We start from the raw sequence: 19,740 nt of genomic DNA, 5'->3' as shown, positions 1-19,740 counted from the left end.
TCTTACTGGCACTGAGGTAAAGGTTAAGAATTAAAACTCCAAGTGAATTTATGATTTATGTGCAAAAAGGACAGTGATTTTGTTGTATGGCAAGCCTATCTAGTCTACCTTCCCTCTCCCTCATAATCTTGCTAAGTGAAGTCCTTGGCATGCTTTACATGGACCTACACTACTAAAAAATGGGATGAAACAAAGGTATTCACCGTAACTCTAATTACAAAATGAGTTCAACGTGTAGTAGTTGACGCAGAAGCAAAAAAGTTTAGAAGTCAAGATTAATCTTAAGCCTAGGACTTTTGATGGTTGGCTGAGTGCAGCTGTGTATTTGACTCACACAAGAGCCAAAATAACCCCTGAGGCTACAGGCTAAATTAGAAGTTGAGCCACCACCCCTGTGGAGAATCAGCTTCTTTTGTTGCTGCAGTTTTGGAGGCAAACCAGCAGATAAAAATTGGGAACAGAGCTGCTGAGGACTACCTGATTGCAGGAAAAGGAAGTGGAGAACAGCAGCAGCTTGCACAACTTCAGAAAAAAGCAGAAATCAGCCATACCAAAGGCAGAACGGATCTCCAGCTGGGACTTGGCCTGAGAAATATACATTGTTCTGGCTATATGTGTTTCTTATGCATGTGCACTCTCCTACATGTGTTCCCCAGTCAACACACGTTCCCTGTACGTGCTCCTTCTTGCAGTGGTGGCATATTCCTACAAATATGTAAGAAAATGTACTCCTGTGTATATAAATAGGATTTTCTTTGTTATTTAACTTGTTATCTAATTAAATGCTTCTTGCTTTGAACTAGTGTATCCTCTGGTTGGTAGGATTTGGTATGCTATGACTTTTAACAGGTACTAACTCAAAGCATGTCTTGAAGCTAGAGTAGCTTTGGGGGGCCCAAGCTAAAGACACCAAGGCAAGTCTGCCTGCAGTTATTATGCTTCACCTTAACATCCGTGGGAAAGCATAAAAGACATTTTGGTAACCCCTAAACTTTATGAGATGTAACCAGCCCTCTCTCACGTAAATCCAAATCACTTACAAATCATGGCAACATTTTCCTGATATCATGATCCTCTTTGAGAATGAAGGACAAAAAAACAATAAAACTTAAAAACTAGAGAACATGTATCCAAAAGTGTTCTCCTCTCCCAAGGAATCATAGATTGAGGGATTAGTGAGGAGACAAGTGAAACCATAGGGGTAATAGTTGAGGTTGCAGTCAGAAGACCAACTTGATTTGAGCCCTGTCTCTGCCTACTTAATACCTATGTGAATTTGGGCAAATAATTCAGCATATCTGGACCTCAGTTTTCTACTCTTTGAGGTGAGATTGGACTATAGATCTTCAAGATCCCAGTCTAAATCTATGATCTTTCAGAGAAGGTTAATTTTTTTAAAATCAATTTCATTACATTTTAGCCACATCTCATTTTAAACCAAATAATTGTCACCTAGTTTGGTCTCCACTTTATATGTCTCTGAAGTTTTTGTAGTTATTTCCAGAACTCAGAGATGACCTGTGGACACCACTGAGGCTCTCTGAAGGAATGTCCCATTGGATCTAGAAGCAATTCCCAAATAGGAGTTCTAAAAATGGTTTATGCCGTGGAAGTAAGATAGATTTAGAGCTGTAAGGAAGAATTTAGGATCCAGAAAGGTCTAATTATTTGCTCAAGACTTTACAGGTAGTAAGTGGCAGAGACGAGATGAGAATCCAGGTTCTTTGACTTAAAAGCCAATGTTCTTTCCATTGAAATACTCTGTCTCCTGACCAAAATGATAAAATATGCAAATGATAATTCAAATGGAAGTAATAGATGGGGGAGTATCTCAGATTTCTAAATGGCCATGACCCCTTCCCCAATCAGAATGATAACTCTTTCAGTCTACTTCAGATTATATATGGATATATAATATGTATATATACACACATATATACATACATATAAAATTATATAAATTATATATAATTATATGCATATATATGTGGATATATATTTCATTGCTAACAGAATCAGTCAGAAGTTATGTCCAGGACATTTCTACCAACCCTTTGCACAGAATCTAAGAAAGCCAATTTTCAAAGTCAAACATACAGCTGCCCTTTCTCTCTCCTTCATCTCTGTGCAACGCAGCCAGTGGTTTGACCCTGAGAGACAGTGAGCATTCCAACACCAAGACAACCAGTCAACAAGCATTTTTAAAGTGCTTACTATGTTCTGGGCATTAAGCATTGGCCAGTGACCACTGGCCATGGTGGGGAGGCAGTCTTGAAAATGACCCATAGCTACCATAACTCATCAGGGTGTTGAGGGAAGGCAGGATTTCCAAAGTCAAGATGCTCCATTCTTGTGTCAGAATTCTTCTTTGATCCCTTTTTCTTGTCCAGTAGAGGACATGTGGCTGATAGAATTTTCCTTTTTGCTAACATAGAATAAGCGGGTCACCTCAGACTCAGAAATTTGATAGCTTCGACATTAGAATGACATTTCACCTACACATCCACAAATCACAAGAGCTGGCCATTATTTCATTCCATCTGGTGATTGGCTAGTAGCTCTGGGATGACTGTTCTCAGATTTGGATTCTGAATGTAGACACTATGCAACCTTCTCTCCCCAACCCCCACAACCACTGAAATTTTTGTCAGCCTATGTGATATCAAGGATAGTTATTTGCTCATCTCCTACACTGTGTTCTTGTCAATCAAGGGGAAAAAGTCATAATCCTCCAACCTTTCACCTTATGTATCCCACCCTCCACCTCTGCATCTCTTAATCATCACATCCCTCTGGTGTGAATTATACCCAGAAGCCATCACCTTAGTTGGATTCCTTCGGATGTAAGCTGTTTGAAATCAAATGATGAGGGGGAAAGGGTATAGGAGTGGAGGAAGGTGTGGAACTTAGGGGAAATTAACACATCACAAAGAAAACAACTATGAAACATTTGTTAAAGCAACTGTCTGAGCGGAACAAAAATGATTACTCTAAGTTATTACGTAAGCAGGCAAGCAGCAGTACATGACTTTGCAAAACAAAGTGTTTGGGGGCAGAGGTTAAAAAGCAAAACTGCAATGCCTGGCAAGCCTGCCAACAGATGGCAAAGGCAGAGCTCATGCTCCAGATTTAAGCTTTAAGTGAAATGCCATGATGATAACCCAAGCTTTGGAGTCTCCCATGCAGGGATGACGCACTAGAGTGTTCTCCTGGACACAAATACATTATCCAGGAATGAGGTCACCTACTCCAAGTCTTATAGAAGAGAAGCAAGGGAACATCATATAAAGACAGCTGTTTCATCTTGTCTCCAATATATTCTCTTTGTGTTTAGGAGAACCTGCCAGAAGGATTACTCTCAGGGTTAAAGGAAAGAACACCAACTTTAATTTAATGATGTGGGTTTTTACTGCAGCCTGAAGGCTTCATTTGTCTAGTGGAGACTTCCTTCAAAACCCAGAAGGTTTATGATGCTGGCCATGGTTTGGTTTTTAACTTGGATTTTCCCCTTCTCTCAACTCTTGTAGCACTTACAATCCGTACTACACGATTTAACCTTAAGTGATAATACAACTTTTTATTATTTTTTCTAATCATGTACTGTCCCAACTAAACTGTTAGATGGCAGAAACCAAGTCTTCTCCTTCTGAATCTCCCCCAATCCCACTGTGCTGCGTAATCCAATTCAAAAAGTATAAGAGAGGGACTCAGTAAAATTTAGCAAGTGAAATCAAGTGGTAGAGAAGTAATGACATATAGAAAGAGTTTTGGATTTGAGTCAGACTTGGGATGTAATTCTGATTTCAAGATTTCTTGTCATTTTCCATTAGCCTTTCCTCAGTCTCTTGTGTTTAAACTGGGAACTAAAGATACTTATATTTAATGTCATTGCCTTCCCTCTGAAACTATTTCTGATTTATTCTGTTTATGACTTATTTGTACATAATTGCAAGATGCCTCCCAGCCCATTAGATTACAAAGGAGGAAACAGACTCAGAGGTCATGTGACTTATCTATGGTTACACTGCCAATAAATTTGGGAAGTGATATTTAAACCAGACCTTCCTGATTCCAGATCCCAGACATCTCCAATTACAAAGTCTTCTTTCAAAGATGCTGTGGGTTTCATCTGAGATTTCCATTTATTATTCCTACTGAATTTTTCCTTAGGAATGCCACCAGCAGTGGTGGTGCCCAGAAAGCAGGGGATTCCCCCTGTTCTTTTCCTTCTCCAGGATAATCAATGCCCAGACAAGTACCAGAAATCTGAGAGAGCGTGAATGAGGCCAAGGACAGCTTTTAGAACTGTTAATCCAAACCACCCAGAAATTCCAGGAACAACAGACACCCCCACCACTTTCCCTAAGTGTGGGAAGACCTCTTCAGACACTGGGCAGAGACCTCAATTTCCAACTATCTGGGTCAGTACTAGATGGTGGCAAATACAGCTAAGGCTAGACTTGGCAGGAATGAATCACTTTTACAAAAAAACAAAACAAAGTACTTGGTAGAGCTGTTCTTTGATATTTTTTAGGATATGAAAAGAAATAAGTGTTTGCCTTAACTTGCTTTCCTCTAGTAAACCATGTGACCTCTCTGAGCCTTAGTTTTCTCATCTGTTAAATGGAGGAGAGTGGATTAGACAACCTTTAAGCCCCTTCCAGGTCCAAATTTTATCAACAAACAGCCATTTATTAAACACTTCATATACTAAGCACTATGATAAATACTGAGGATGTAGAGATGTACTGACATTCTAATAGAGGAGAAAACATATACACAGATAAATTTATATATAACATATACAAAACAAATGCAAGACAGTTTATAAAAGAGTACACTAGTCATTGAGAAGGGGGAGAAGTCAGCAAATGTTTTATATGAAAGGTAGCGCTGAAGCTGGATCTTAAAAACAGGGATTCTAAAAGCAGAGGTGAGGAGAGAGGGTGTTCCAGGCAGGGGGAACTTCCAGGTCAAAGGCTCAGGGATGGAGATGGAGAGTTTGTTCAGAACAGCGAGCAGGATGGTGTGGTTGGTTTGCAAAGTGTATCCAAGCATCATAAATCTAGAACTGCAGAGTAATGTGTAAAAGAAAACTGGAACGGTGAGAATTGGGCTAGGTTGTGAGGAATTTTAAATAACAGAGGGGTTTATTTAATCCTAGAGGGAGCTGGTGGAGTTTATTGAGGAGGAGAGCAAGATGACTAGACACAAACATGGCTGTATGCATGATGGATTGGGGTGAGGAGAGGTGAAGTTAGAAGACTGCTCCCATAGACTCAAGTGATTAGGACATTGGGACTACTACATGACCTTGGGATGGGGACTGGGTGTTGGGACCCTACGTTAGAAATGATGTTTCTCTCAAAGGAAGAAACCCACATACTCTACAGCCATATAAAAAATGCTGCAGATCACTAGTAATTAGAGAAATGAAAATTAAAGTACTCTAAGGTTGTACCTCACATCCACCAGACTGGCAAAGGTAACAAAAAGAGAAAATGACAACTGTTCCAGGGGTTGGGGGAAAACAGGTACATCGATGCACTATTTGGCATGACTGTGAATTGATCCAGTCATTCTGGAAAGCACTAGGACTGTGCCTTAAAAGTCACAAGTGTGCATTTTGACCCAACAATACCACCATTAAACCTATACCCCAAATTGATTAAAAAAAAAAAAAAAGATGAAGGAGGAGGAGGAGAAGACCCATGTGTACAAAAATATTTAGAGCAGTTCTTTTTGTTATAGCAAAGAAACAGAAATAAAGCGGAGGGATGCCCATCACGAATATAATGGAAAATGGCTTCATTATAAGAAATGATGAAAGGACAGATGCAAAAAAAAATCCTGGATGACTTGCATGAACTGATGCAGAGTGAAATGAGCAGAACCAGACCAACTTATACCATAGCAATACCGTAAAAATAGACAACATTGAAAGACTTAAAAACCCTGATCAATGCAATGATCCATGATCATTCCTGAGGATAGGTAATGCAGCCTTCTACCTGTCTCCTGAGAGGAAGCTGATAGACTGAAGGTGCCAATGAGATGTAAATACATTTTTTGATTCAACCAATATGGGGAATTTGTTTTGCTTGATTCTGCTTACTTGTTACAAGGATACTGTTTTGCAGGGTTTTTTTCCCCTCTCCATGGTGAGAGAATGAATGGAAGAGACAATGAGACTTAGCAACTGGGCTGACAAAAAAAGGTAAAGGTGAGGGGAAGGTTATTGAAGCATTTTTAAATGCACAAAAGAGGACAGAAGAAAGGCAAGAGGAAAAGATGGATAAGCAGAAAATCTATGAAAGTTGCATCGTGAATTTATTATATACTTAAAACAAAAAATAAGTTATATATAATAGATCCTGCTAGAAAGGTTCATTTTAGCTGGTATGTTTCTTAAGCTGAGAACTAAAAAATAATTGTTAAGTGATACTCTCAGCTATGATGTGATCACTGATGGTACTGGCACAGTCCAAAGAAATGAAAATATGAAATCCCAAGTTGATTCACCAGATTAAGTGTTTGCCTGGCCAGTGTTGTTCATGTAGGTCAATGTATTGTGCCAAAAACACTGGCTTACAGAAAGCTGTAAAATCTGACCGGGACCTTATCGCATGATTTACAAATTTGCATTAAGTAATGTAAAAGTTGATGAAAAATGCAATCCACCTCCAGAGAAAGAACTGGTGGAATCTGAATGCAGAGCAAAGCATACTTTATTTTTTTGTGTTGGTTTTTTTTTTTTGGAGGGGAAGGTATTTGTCTTTTCCTTCACAACATGACTAATATGGAAATGTGTTGTTTGATTGCACATGGATGACTTTCATCAAATTGTTTACCATCTCAGGGAGGAGGGAGGAGAGTGAGGGAGAGAATTTGGAAATCAAAATTTTAAAAAATGAATGTTCAATTTTTTTATATGCACTTGGGAAAAAATATAATTTTTAAAAAGTAATGTGAGAGTAGATCCAGGCACACATCAATTGCTCTTGAGCTATGGTCACCACCAATGCACAGTGTATCACATTGATCCAAGAGATCTAAAAGACTTCAAAATCATCCAAATTGATTGGAAAATGAAAAATTCTGATGCCAGGCACTTAGGTGGTGCTGTGAATAGAGCACTGAACTTAGTGTCTGGAAGACCAGAGTTCAAATCCTAACTTGGACACTGACAAGCTCTGTGACTGGGCAAGTCACTTAACCTCTTTCAGACTTCAGTTTCTTCATCTGTAAAATGGGTATGATAATAGTACCTACCTCCCTTCAAGTGAGACAACATCTGTAAACTGCTTTGCCTTAAGAGCTGTTTTAAGTACTAGCTATTATGTAAGACACAGAGTGGATGGCAATGGTTAATGCAGGAAAAGGCTAAATTAGCAAAAGTAAAAATTTTTTTAAAAAGCCAAGTCTGAGTCATAACCCCGTGCGTGCATCATTAGGTTCAAGACCTTGGGCAAGTTCTCTCTGGGCACAAGTTTCTACATCTGGCAATGAAAAGGCGAAATGAGATGATTTCCTTTGTCCTTACTAGCTCTAAATACAATGGTCCTAAAACATTTTGTATGTTTCTATTTGTGTATATGTGCATGTATGTGTGTATATGTGTGTGTGTTTGGGTGTATGTGTATGTATGTGTATGTATGTAGTTAAAGCTTAAACCACACTTAGATGGGGAAACTATATGTATACTATAAGTATATAGGTATAGTTATATATATACCACGGGTTAAGTATATACATGCATGTACATAAATGTAAGTATGGGCAAGCATGTAGAGCACAGTACGGCTATGCGTGGCCATAGTGGCCATCTTTCTGAATTCGAATCTGACTTCAGACACTTACTAGCTGTGTGACCCTGGGCAAGTCATTTAATCCTGCTTGTCTTTACTTCCTCATCTGTCAAATGAGCCGGAGAAGGAAATGACAAACTACTCTTTGAGAAGAAAACCCCAAATGGAGTCACAGAAAGTCAAATATAACTGAAATGACTGAAGAAAAATAACAAAATACATAAGTGTGTCTATATTCATTTATACACATGTATATAGGTATACTCACATACACCATGGGTAAGTATACACATGAACAGATACATGTGTATATATAATATATATAGTATGTATGTATATATATGTGTGTACGTATATACGTGTATATATATGTGTGTATGTATGTGTATATCTATATACATATATATATATATATATGAATGATTGTTGTAGATACTGCATTTAACTGATTGAAACTCAAGCAATGATGGGCCTATGAACTTGGAAAACACACACACACACACACACACACACACACACACACACACACACACACACACACACACACACACACCCTCAGAGGACTCCTCAGACAGTGCCTGGTTGATTCAGCAGTTTGAGAGAGTACTTTGTTCGTGGATGCCAAAGTATATCTGAAAATACCTCCTCTCTCCCCATAAAGCATAAGACTTCAAATTCCCTGGGAATAAATACAGTTTGGCCCCATTTTCTGCCTGGTGCTTTCCTTAAAATGAGAACAAATTTGTCTGTGTTGAAGATGGGGTGGGGGCAGGGAGGCGGGAGAAGAGGCCCAGACTTCGATCCAGTTCCGAGAACAATTCCTTCTTTCAGAGGCTTCTCCCAGAGAGTTTATAGATAGTTGGATATTGCATTGTACAAACGTATCATAAGCCTTTGCAGTAGGAACCTGTCCTAGATGCTTTGTGACAAAGAGAGATTTGAGAGGAGGTGGACCTGTTCACTACTAAACTAACTAGGGGAGACAGAGAGAGACAGGGAGCACCTCTCCCCTCCCTGCTCTTTCTCCCAGCCCCCCCTCTACCTGTCCCACTTTGAATGGGACACTCTCCAAGAAGCCTCCATACTCCCAACTGGAAATGATTTCCCACTCACCTGATCTTAGCACTCTCTACTCCTCACATGCTCTTTTCACGTTCTATTTTGTATTATATTTATCCACCCCTGTCTTATTCCCTCTACTAGACTATCCGCTCCATGAGTGCAAGGCCCATCATGTATTTGTTGTCGGTGTTTCCTAAAAACCTGGTATAGCACTCTGCAAATGATGTGCAGCTAGGTGGTGCAGAAGATAGAGCACTGGGCTTGAAGTCAGGAAGACCTGAGTTCAAATCCAGCCTCAGATACTTCCTAGCTGTGTGACCCTGGGCAAGTCACTTCACCTTGTTTGCCTCAGTTTCCTTATCTGTAAAATGAGTTGGAGAAGGAAATGGCAAACTACTACAGTATCTCTACCAACAAAAGAGTTGGACATGACTGAAATGACTGAACAACAAGAAGAAATATTCCTACAGATGGAGATTAGCCCTGTGATTTCATGAGTTTAGGGAATTCAGATGAGGAAACTTCCTTCTACAAAGGCAAATTGATACCTTCTCAGCAACTTGGTATCTTGGAGAATTTTCTCGAGCACTAGGAGATCAAGGGACTTGTCCAGGGCCACAGATGGTTTATGTCAGTGGCCTAACCACTGTGCCATACTGCTTCACAACCAAATGCTTATGAAGCAAATGAATGAAGTGCTAAAATGCTTCACTCTAAGGTATCTTTGGGGTTAATGTCACAGAAACCCTCTTGCAAGTAAAGATAGCATAATTTTAAAGTCCTTGCTTATAAGAAATATTAAAATATTAGATTTGAGTGGAGTTGTGAAGAGTGGTTCCCAAACTTGGAATCCTACCCCCTACCATGTTTTCCTAGCCTTCCTCCCTTCTTCCTGGGACACAGTAAAGAGCCTCCACCCTGAGGTACTGTCCACCTCAAGGACAAAGTGGCTATACATTAGAGGTGGTTCTGTGACAGTTGTCAGGCTTGGGGAAGGTTGGACTGCATGGATGTTAAAGAAAGGGTGGAAGAAGAGTTATATTTGTTTTCAAATATCAGCTCTATTTACTCCCTATTTGACCTTGGTCCAGTCACTTTCCCTCAGTTTCCTGATATGTAAAATGAGAGATTTGAACTATCTAGATCAGATTATAAGCAAGGATCATCATAACCTGAGGGCCATGAACTTTAAAAAAAAATATTTTGATAACTTGACTTTGAGATAATTGGTTTCCTTTTTAATCCCCTGCATTTTATTTTATGCATTTAAAAACATGATTCTGAGGCGTTTCACCACACTGACTGCCAGAGGGATCCATGACACACAAAAAGATTAAAAAGCTCTGGGCTCTAAGGATGATCCCTAGTGGCCTTCCAACTCCTACAGCCTATAGACTAGAGCCAATACCACATTTATTAATATAACACACGTTGGCGGATCTCCAGTTTTCTCACCCATATTTGCATTTTCTTTTCAAGCCAAGTGTATGTTCCTCTGGGCCAGGGCAATGACTTCTTCTGAACCCCCTAACATTGTACTGAGAATACAGTAGGTATAGAATACTTTCTGAATGAATGATGAGAAATAGCCAGTCTTCTTAATGCATTTCTTATTAGTCTTATTGCACGATGTGGCAATATTACAAGCAACCTCTGATGTATGAGGAAACAGGCTTCACATTCTTCTTGGAGAAAGGCAGGCCTTCTGTTGCTTATAAATATGCTAACAACTTTTCCTCCACCTGAAGAAGTCAACTGGTGCATAAGACATCTCAGCCCTGGAGGAAAATCAAAGTTTTAGCTCCTAAAAAACAAAACAAAACATAAACCTACCCCTATCTTTACTATTTGACTTTGCTCTGAACTATCTGGGCCAGCTGTACAAGGATGAGTCGCTCTTCCCCCATTTGAACAAAGTAAAGGATGCAAGTTTGCCAAACATTTGCACGCTTGGAAGCAAATCACAGGCATCATTAGAACAGGGGCTTGCCCTGGTCACAGCAAATGGTCTCCTAAAAAGAGGCAGTATTTATATCCCACCTTGCACTTAGAAGAACAGCCAGGTGGAGCCATAGAGCATAGTGCATTGGGCTTAGACGTAGGAAAATCTGAATTCAAAAATGGCCTCAGATACTTATTACCTGGGTGACCCTGGGCAAGTCACTTTACCACTTTTTGCCTCAGTTTCCTCATCTATAAAATAGGGATAATAATAGCACTTACTTCCCAGGGCTCTTGTAAGAATTGACTGGAATAACATGTAAAGCACTTTTCAAATCTTCAAATGAAGTATAAATGTTAGCCATCATTATTCTCAAACTACTTTTGTGAGATATTTAAGAAAAAAATCTATCACTAGTGGTATTTTTCCTCTAAAGTGCAAGTGAGATTTGTATTACCAAAATAACATGGTCCACAGAAAGATTTGGTGGTATAAAATAGATTAATGTCCAATTTTGAAAAAAAAATCCTTCTCTATTCCCTTTATCCTAGGGGGTGTTTCACAACCTTGCAGATCCCACTCTCCTCTCCTACAAGACCAATAAGTCCTACAAGATCAGTAAGTGCACTTAGCACAGCACCTGGCACACAGTAGGTACTTCATAAATGCTTGCTGCCTGACTATGTGAGGTGGATAAACAAAACCAATAACTACTTTCCCCTAGTATATATTTTGTGCTCCAAAGGGTTAAATTCCATGAAGTGCTAGATTCAATGCTAAGTTGTGGGGGCACAAAGACAAAAATGAAATAATCCTTACCCTCCAGATGTTTCTATCCTAAGGGGAGGAAGGAACAAGCCTGTGCTCTTTAACTTTAATAAATAATCTTAAAGATTATAATTAATACATACATAATAAAATAATAATCTTTAATGATTAAAAAGGTTCAAGAGACATAGTTTCTGGGTAATTTAATCCCGTTATTAGTAAGGCCAGCAAGTTATTAATAAAATGATGATCGTTTGGTCATCTTTCTTAGACCAGAGACAGTCGTGGTGGGGCAGATTCAGAGCTTACGTGTTCTTTTGGAAGAGAAGTAGTCATCACCTCTTTCTGTTTAGCACAATGAGAGGCAAGGGGCAGAAAATGACATCATGTCACCCTTGGAGAGAGAAACTATGTCTATACTCTGACTAGATAGCCTTGGGCTCTCTGCAGAGTCTATACTCCATAGAGACACTACCCAGACCGGTACTGGGTCAGGACTCACGGTTTAAGAAGCTCCGATCTAGAGGAAAGGCCGTCTCCACCCAACCTTGATTGTATGGTATTCACCTGAGCTTAGAGATGCCTTATAGGGTTGGGTGAGCTAGAGAAGGTTAGCTCAACCTTCAGAGAATGAGGTCTTGAAAATACAAAAGAAAGGGGAAACTCCATTTCCCCAGATCATAAGCTATTAATAATCATTTTTCTCAGCGAACTGTGACCGACAACATTAGTTTCTCGAGATAGTCGAGGCCAAAAATAATACTCTTATAATACAAATTAAATGTTATACATGGGATACAAGGAACTTTATAGAAACTTTGATGGCCTTTGTCCAGCTTCTTAGAAAAAAAAAGCATGGGATTCTGCATATAAAACTGGAAGTTATTAGAGAGGTCATCTAGTCTAACTCTGTCATCTTACAGAAGGGGAAACTGAGTCCCAGAGAGGCAAACAAAGTGCCTGGTGCATAAAAAGTGCCTAATAAATGTTTGTGGACAGATATGACTGGCTCACAATCACACAGATAGTAAATTCAGAGCTCAGATTGAACCCAGGACTTGGAGAGAGTATTGTACAGTAGAAGGAATATTAATTCCACAGCCAACAAGGACCCAAGTTCTGATATTTAGGTCTGTGTGATGATGGGCAAGGAAGCTGACCTTGGTGCAGGTCAGTTCCCTAATCTGTGAAATGGGGTAAGAGGGTCCTATTAAACAATCTCTAAAATTTCTGCCAGGTCTAAATCTTTCTATGCTTGAGAGGGGAAATGAAAGGAGGTTAGAGAGGATTAAGTGCTAACAGGAATACAACAAGGAACAAAGAAGATGTGACAGGCTTAGTCAGGTCTTTGAAGGGGATGGGATCTCATTGAGAACCTTGGCAAACTGACTTGGAGCCCAGCCAAGGTTTCCGGATCTTCTGATGGATCTAGACCTCCTAATTAGGAAACCCTGCTGTAGGAGGACCAAGGCATCCTAGCCTTAGAACAGGGAGGGACTTCAGAGGTCAGCTATTCCAATCCCCTCAATCCAATAAGCATTTATTAATCACCTTCTGTATACTAGGTACCATGTTGGAGGTCAAAAATGAGACCATTCCTGCTCTCAAAGACATTCCAGTCCACTGGGGGGACAGGAATGTGAATTCAGGACATGACCGCAGAGTAGAGGTAAGTACAAGATAATCGGGGCCTAAGTTTTAACAACAGGGAGAGTGAGGAAAGGCCTACTGTAAGGTGTGACACTACAGCTGAGGGATGGAGTGGTTCCATGAGGAAGAGGTAGGAAGGGAAAGCATTTCAGTCTTAAGGAGAGAAGGAAAGGCACAGTCAGTGTAGACACAGCTCAGTTGTTGTTCAGTCATATCCAACTCTCCCTGATCCCATGAGGGGTTTTCTTGTCAAATACACTAGAGTGCTTTGTCATTTCCTTCTCATTTGACAGATGAGGAAACTGAGGCAAACAAGGTGACTTGCCCTGGGTCATACAGCTAGTCAGTATCAAATTTGAACTCAAGTCTTCCTGACTCCAAGTCTGGCGCCCTATCCACTGCACCATCTAGCAACCTGTGCAGACACGTGGTAGCAGGAAATTAAATGTGTATGGGGTACAAGTAGGTCATTTTGGTTAGAACATAAATTATGTCCCATTAGACTATGAACTCCTTGAAAGGAGGGACTGTTTTTTACTTCTGTTTATAAACCTAGCACTTAGCAAAGCATCTGGCACACAGTAGGTACTTCATAAATGCTTGCTTCCTGACTATGTGAGGGGGTTAAGCAAGAATAAGCCAGAGTCAGATTGGCCTTTAAACAGAAGCATTTGAATTTCATCCTAGAGGCCATAGGGAGCTGATGAAACTTGAGACAACTGAGACTTTTGTAAAGCACTTAGCACAGTGTTCCGCACGTAGTGGGTGCTCTCTAAATATTACCTTTCGTTATTATGTGCCTATAAGAATTCCAACACCAATATGGTAAGCCCCCAGGTTTGGGAGGCCACCAGGCTGCCTAAGAACAGATGAGTCTGCCCAGGCTGGACATGGAGCAGCTCAAAGTTTCCTCACCAATCTGCAATAGCTACTCTGCTTTCAGTCTGGGAAAGACAGACCCTGCTAAAAGCTAACAAACATTTATATGAATGTGTGTATGTATACATACGTACATAAAAACATATATGTATGTATGTATACATACATGTATAAAAACTTGGCAACTGTAGGGGATAAGGGCATGGAGGCCAATTAGAAAACAACTATAATAGTCTAGGCAAGATATGATGAGGGTATGACCTAGGTTGCTGCCTAGGTGGACAAAAAGAGATAGATATGAGAGATGTTGTGGGGTTGATGTTAGGGGGGAGGGAATAAGCATTTATTAAGCACCTACTATGTGCTAGATTCTGTGTTAGTACTTTACAGTGGTCTGACTTAATACCCCTGGGAAGTATATGTTGTGATTATCCCCCATTCTACAGTTGAGGAAACTGAGGCAGGCAGAGGTTAAATGATTAAATGTGTATGGGGTACAAGTAGGTCACTTTGGTTAGAACATAAATTATGTCCCATTAGACTGTGAACTTCTTGAAAGGAGGGACTGTTTTTTACTTGTCTTTGCCCAAAGTAATCCAACAAGTAAGTATCTGAGGATGGATTTGCACCTAGGTCTTCTAGACTCCAAACCCAGCATTCTCTCCACTTTGCCATCCAGCTGTCATGATATGTAGTAACTGATTGGATTTGGGAGTAGGGGATGATGAAGGAAGAGTGGAGAGCCAAGGATGATGCTTCATGTGAGAGGTAAAGAAATAAGGTCCAGGGTAATTAGAGCACAGGGGATGAGTGATGGGGCTCCTAGAATGTGACCATCCTTATGCTTTATCAAACTTGAAGGTTGGATATAAAGGTTCTGATCTAAACCAATTGAAAATGGCTCTTTTCCATTCAGTGGTCTCTTCAGCTGAACTAGCTCTGACAGTTCTTTAAAACAAAAAAAAAAAGTTTGAAAGGATCCGAAATAGAAGACTGACCTTTCTGAAGACATTGCCATTCTGTGCTGAGCAGTAAAGTAAGCTTCCCAGAAATGGAGATCTCTAGGTCAAGGATATTTCAAGGGAAGGGCTCTTCAGCACCTGTGATCCAGTCCTGTGATTTCACTGATTTCTCAGTATTACAACTTGTCTGTAAGTGGTCCTTTTTAAACTATTACCTGATGGTATTGAAAAGTTAAGTGACTTGCCCAGATCACAGTCAGTATGTATCAGAGGCAGGATCTGAACTCAAGTTTTACTGACTCTAAGGCTAGCCCTCTAAAATAATAGGAGCTGACTTTTACATAACCCTGTAAAACTTTACACTTTACACAGATTATCTCACTCGATATTTACAATTACTATGTGATGTAGGGTCTCTTATTACTCCCATTTTTTTTTTGAGACAATCAGGGTTAAGTGACTTGCCCAGGATCACACAACTAGTAAGTGTCTAAGGTCGGATTTGAACTCAAGTCCTTCTGACTCCAGGGCCAGGGCTCTATCCACTTCACTCCCTAGCTGCCTCTGTTATTCCCATTTTCAAGCCAAGCCTCAGAAAGGCTCGCCCAGGGTCATAGAAATAGGAAATGTATGAGGTCTTGGTGACTGCAAGTCTGGTCCCTACCTATTGTGCCAAACTACCTCTCCCATAATAAATGGCATTGGAAAAATACACTGTCTAGAGGTTTGCTCAACCATAGCAGAGCCACGTTTCTAAAACTGTGGTTTGTAGAAATCTAGGGAAGATAAATTGCCCTCTCTGGCAGACTAAATCGAAAGGTCATCTCCCCAGAATACAAGGCACTGTCCTTTGGAAAGCGGAGTCTGTTCTAATACTAACCATGCTTACACAGCCAGAGTCACAAAGCAAGGCTAATGGGGGTGACGGAGGAGCAAGAGGAGATCCGTTCTCTCTGTTCAAAGCAGTAGACTCAGGGAACTCAAACACCTCTCCCTTTTCACTGGGACTGTCAATATGAAATTTCCAGGGCAAGAAAGGGAAGGAGAAGGAATGAAATCCCTCCTCTCCTACTCCTGCCCCCCTCCCCACCCCAGAACAAGATGTGCTTAGTTTGAGGATTTAATGGATGCTCTCAGATTCCTGTCACATGAAGTTATGAGCATCTATTCAGCTGAACAAACTGAAAAAAAAAATACCCAGACTGTATTTTTCTTCCTTTAAAATCCATCAGCCCCAACTGAGTGATGCCATTCTAGCACATCTGGGATTGATCAGAAACCAATGAGTCTGCAGAAATGGTCTCCTGGGCCCCAAGCAGTCAGACACAGAGGCACCTCACATACAGAACAAATCACCACTGGTGACAAAGTTAAGGTATTTTCCAGATCCATCGAGGCAAGGAAGGTCACCATTTGGTGAGAGGTCCCCTTCCCAAATAACAATCATCAAGCTTAGCACAATGGCTCACGTGGAGATGTCCTACAGGAGTGGCATTTTCTCCTCTTGGGGAGATGAAATGAATATGATCAGTTCTCTAAGCAAATTCAGTATCCTGTTTGCTCCATCCATTTCCAAGTGGGCCAAGTAAACTCAACTCCCAGTTACTTCCTTTCAAAGTTTCTCTAAATTCAGACCCTCCCAGCAGGGTTGTAGGTTTTCCAGAGTGTATGGCAGAATTGTATTTCTTACATCCACTCCCTTCCCCAAAATACTCCAGGCTTTGCCCTCCTTCCCCTCACCCCCATTCAAAACAGCCGATCTACCCTGTGTGAAAATCTTAAATTGTTGGGTCCCTACAAAATTCTGCTTGGTTGAGTAACAATCATAGATCCTAAATCTATAGAGAGAGCCTTTCATAATCATCTAGGCTAAATTCCTCATTTTATAAATTCTGGTCAGATCCCCAGCTATACTTAATTATTATTTACAAGACTTTATAGGGTAGGGGAGACTCTTCCAAGATTCAACAAGTAATAAGTGGCTAAACTCAGATACTCTGGTTCTAAATCCAGTGCTCTTTTCCCAACATCACACTGGCATGCTACTACAACTGATGCCATCAGAACTGTCCCCTTAACTGGATGGGGGTGAAAGTGAAGAGTACAGAAAAGGGAGGGAAAGGAGGCACTAAGGGAAGCCCACACAGCATTCAGAACTGCTGAACCTCTGGGCCAGAGGCAAAATTCCAGGTACCCTCCATGTAAGTAACATGTGTAAACCCCCAGCAATGTCTCTTTTGGCATAGGTATCCCCTTTGCTCACAGTGACCACTCTGGGCAAGGATCCACTTAACCCACCCATTTCACACAAAAGAACTAATGAAAACCCAAGAGAATGTACTCTGTGGAAGCCCTGAGCCTCATGGTAAGTGGGTAGGTTTGTACCCAAATATACATACTCTACATAGGAGTGGCCAAACATCAAACAAGGTTTGAATTCAGTATTGGTTGAAAGTGAAGACTGTCATTTACACAAGTACACTCTGTTTTATGAAGAGAAAAAAAAAAGGAGCAACAGCTTGTCCAGAATTCAAGCTGGTTTTAAGTGAAAGTAACTTACCAAGTCCTACTGTTCTTCTAAAGCCCAACTTCAGTCCCATCTCCCCCAAGAAACTTTCTAGGTGCCAACCCTTGGTGATCCCTGCTATCTCTGAAGCCTTCCATTAGTGATTGACTATACAAATCACCCTAGACTTAGCCTGTGTTACCATACACCATTGTAGAGCTTTAAATGTCCATAGTTTCTCTCCTCAGCTAGATGGTCAGCCCATCAGGAGATGTCTTTCCCTCTCCAGCAGCCAGCACCAGCAGGTGTTCCCAGAGTGTCTACTCATAATAGAAGCTGACGAAGACATTCATTCATTCAAAGCCTTCTAGAACTCCGATACATGGGCAGATACTTTGACATACATCATTCATATGTACCCACCCATCCCTCCACATATCTGAATGCACACAACCATGTCACCATCCTCACTACTATCTGAATGCCTTCTACAACCACAAGTGATCTAGTACAAAAGGTTCCAGCTGTAGATTGAAATCCTGCCTTTGTGACTTACTACCTATGTGATTTTGATAAAGCTCTCCAGGCTTCACTTTCCTCACCATAAAAAGAGAGATTTGGATCAGATGATCTCTAAGGTAATCTGGTTCTGATTCTATGATCCTAAATCACTTAATCTCTCTGTGCCTCAGTTTCCCCAGCTATAAAACAAAAGACTTGGATTAAATGATAGTACACTGATATCAGACCTGCTCTGAGAAGCAAACATCCTGGGTCACAGTCCCAACTGTGATACTTTACTAGCTGTAGGACTCTGGGCAGATGATTTTTACCTCTCTGGGTCACAGTTTCTTCGTTTGTAAAGCAGGAGCAATAAAGCTGACACTGTCTATGTTCCAGGACTGTCGGGAGAGCTCTCTGTAAACCTCACATCTTCCCCCTAGTCTAGAGGCTAAAATCCTGAAAATCACTTGACTTAATCTGAGTCTCATCTGTGAAATGGGGATAAGCACTCAAGAAGCACTTATTAAAAACGACACCCTAGGCACTGTATGACGATACTTTTTCTACACTGACTTTGGAAACTGTAAAACCTGAACTGGTGTTATTATTGCTATGTGCCACAGTGAAAACTTTAAGATAAAGTGTGACCATAGATTTAGAGCTGGAAGAAGTCACCTAGTTTACAGATGAGGAAACTGAGGCACAGGGATAAGCATCAGAGCAGGATTTGAAGCGGGTGTCTTCCAGTTCAGCCTTCTCCGCTGCTTTTCGCCCCCAGCTACTTATTTTAAGTTGTCTAATAGCAAAGAGCCCTTAGTGTGATTAGAAGTGGAGGAAATGAATGAGATCTCAGTCCTCCAGATGCAAACATTGAGTCCAGAGACTCAATGAAGGGCTGGAAAGGTATGGCGGGGGGCACTCACCTCCCCGGAGCCGCTGACTTTCGGCGCGTCCGCACAGGGGATCGATCCCGTAGGACTGGAGCTGAGCGGAGCGAGAGGATACGCCGCAGGTCTCAGCAGCCCGCTGCGAGTGAGGAGCAGCCCCCGCGGCCCCACGCCTTTTATGCTCAGGTCCTAGGTCCTGCCCCCTCCCCGGAGGGCGGGCTCGGTTCCTCCGGGACCAGTAGGAGGGTGGGGGGAGGGGGATGGGGGCGAGGCAGGAGGATAAGGAGGCTCCAAGAAAGGCTCGCTCTCCGCGCGGCTCCGCCCCTTGGTCAGGCTGGGGAGAGTGGGAAGGAGGAGGGTGGAGGGGCGGGGGGTGAGAGGGATGCGGGCAGTGAGGAGTTTAGGAGACTGGGCAGGGGGCTATAAAGAGAGAGAGAAGGGCATTGGAGAACTAAGGGAATGACAGGTTCAGAGACGGAGGTATCCAAGAGAGTAGGGGGTCTGAGCTTGAAAAGCCCCAAGAGAGACTTGAAAGGAAGGGGATGAGAAAGGATGGAGGGATGAGGCATGAAGAGGGATTGCGCAAAGTGAGATTGAGGGGACTGAACAGACCCGGACAATGCAGGCAAGGAGTTGAGGCCCTAGGGGGAGTGGGAAGAGGGGTGGCTACGAGAATCATCCTTCTAGTCCAGCTTGGGGGGAGTCTCTGTGCACACCTTAGGGGCGTCCCCTTGACAAACCTCCCTGTCAGAGCAAGGTGTCCGTTGTCGGG

General features: G+C 41.5%; 1 protein-coding gene across 1 annotated transcript in view; it reads right to left on the bottom strand.

Annotated features, from left to right (window-relative positions):
- Positions 1-19,117, bottom strand: part of CRISPLD2 (cysteine rich secretory protein LCCL domain containing 2) — a 79,559-nt gene extending 60,442 nt beyond the window's left edge. Inside the window, exon 1 of the mRNA XM_072636219.1 lies at positions 19,005-19,117. The gene's annotated coding sequence lies outside the window, so the exon portion shown is untranslated. The remainder of the gene's footprint in view (positions 1-19,004) is intronic.
- Positions 19,118-19,740: the final 623 nt, after the last annotated feature.

The sequence above is a fragment of the Notamacropus eugenii genome, chromosome 1 (genome assembly GCF_028372415.1).
Source record: "Notamacropus eugenii isolate mMacEug1 chromosome 1, mMacEug1.pri_v2, whole genome shotgun sequence".
In the NCBI taxonomy this organism is placed as follows: domain Eukaryota; kingdom Metazoa; phylum Chordata; class Mammalia; order Diprotodontia; family Macropodidae; genus Notamacropus; species Notamacropus eugenii.
The sequence above is the reverse complement of the archived record's forward strand: the minus strand, read 5'-3'. Positions and strand labels throughout refer to the sequence as shown.